The following is a 1,464-nucleotide window of genomic DNA, read 5'->3' as shown; positions in this document are numbered from 1 at the left end:
TAATGATACAGTATACAAAGTACAGATGTACATATATAGCCCGCGAAAGATTAATAATATCAGTGCTTATTAGAAATATATTAAAATATATCACTACAATATAATACACGTGTGGTATGTTACATGCGCTACCACTTTAAACTTTTCTTTTTCCAAAAGAGATTTTAAAAACTTAGTTTTGAAGGATATACTAGAAGGAGAGTGATGGAGATATAGGAAGGAATAGGAGATTCGAAAAGTGTATAAGTGTTACAAGATAATTTATTTGACAAATGCAATAATGATACAGTATACGTATACAGTATATGGCTTGCGAAAGATTAACAATAACGGTACCATTAGAGATATACTACATATATCAATACAATATAATACACGTGTGGTATGTTACATGCGCTACCACTTTAAACTTTTCTTTTTCCAAAAGAGATTTTAAAAACTTAGTTTTGAAGGATATACTAGAAGGAGAGTGATGGAGATATAGGAAGGAATAGGAGATTTGAAAATAGAATACAAAGGTTTGGTGGCAGCAGACAGGGAAGATGTTGTTAAAGTGGAAAAGAGGAAGATTGTTCAAAAGAAAGAGTGAAAAACAGAGATGGTAAGGACTGAGGGAATAAGGGGCGATGAAGATGCGTAAAGCGTATGCACTATAATAATTCCTTATGTATTTATATTTATTAATTGAGAGAAGAACATCCAAAGAAATTATTGTCTTTAAATACAAAAAATAAAAAAGTTATTAGTTGAATTAATTTATGTCCAAATTAACACAATTCAAAAAATATAAATGAACACACAATCACAAATGAATTCAAAAAGAACATATTTGATTAAATAAGACGACTTTAAGATATAACATTCATGACCCATTCCATAACACTCATGACCCACACTTACATTACAAATTACAGAAACCAAACTAAAATAAATAATATCGCTTAGCTGTACGTTGTTCCGAAAACATGATGTACTTCGTAGCCGTTGATAAAATTATGGAGGAATTGTTTGCGATATTCCTTTTTACTGGTTGATGTTCAAATTATCAGGGATGTATGCGATCACATCGATTGCCAAATATCTCCGTTATTCCTTTTACTTCTATGTACCAGTCCCGTCAATAATTCCATATAGTGATTTAAATAAAAGCCCTTTCTATCTTTGTACGACACCCTGCATTTAGTGATGAAGAAAAATATACATGAAAATCAATGACTCTAATTTTTAAAACTTTTGCTTGTTACCTTTGGTGTGACTTGCTGTGCTGCTTGGTGACGTCCGCTCGTATTGGAAGTTCGAGACAGAAAGGGACGACACCAGGTAGCAACAGGACAAATTTTAAGAAATATAAACTCTAGCAGGACTAGCTTCCGCTATTATCCTATGGATGTCACTACTATTAACATTTGGCTCACTTACAGCACGAAGACCAGATTATTCTGGAGGAGCGAGATAAGAGAACAG

At 32.6% G+C, this 1,464-nt stretch overlaps 1 long non-coding RNA gene across 1 annotated transcript; it reads right to left on the bottom strand.

Annotated features, from left to right (window-relative positions):
• Nucleotides 1-575: 575 nt before the first annotated feature.
• On the bottom strand, nucleotides 576-1,458 carry LOC112495001. The gene is made up of 2 exons (XR_003061113.1): nucleotides 1,245-1,458; nucleotides 576-1,173 (listed from the first exon to the last, which is right to left on the bottom strand). It is a non-coding gene; the product is annotated as an uncharacterized LOC112495001 (long non-coding RNA).
• Between the last annotated feature and the right edge of the window lie 6 nt (nucleotides 1,459-1,464).

The sequence above is a fragment of the Cephus cinctus genome, unplaced genomic scaffold (genome assembly GCF_000341935.2).
Source record: "Cephus cinctus unplaced genomic scaffold, Ccin1 Ccin1_scaffold1104, whole genome shotgun sequence".
Lineage (NCBI taxonomy): Eukaryota > Metazoa > Arthropoda > Insecta > Hymenoptera > Cephidae > Cephus > Cephus cinctus.
Note: the sequence above shows the minus strand (reverse complement) of the source record. Positions and strands in the feature narration are given on the sequence as shown.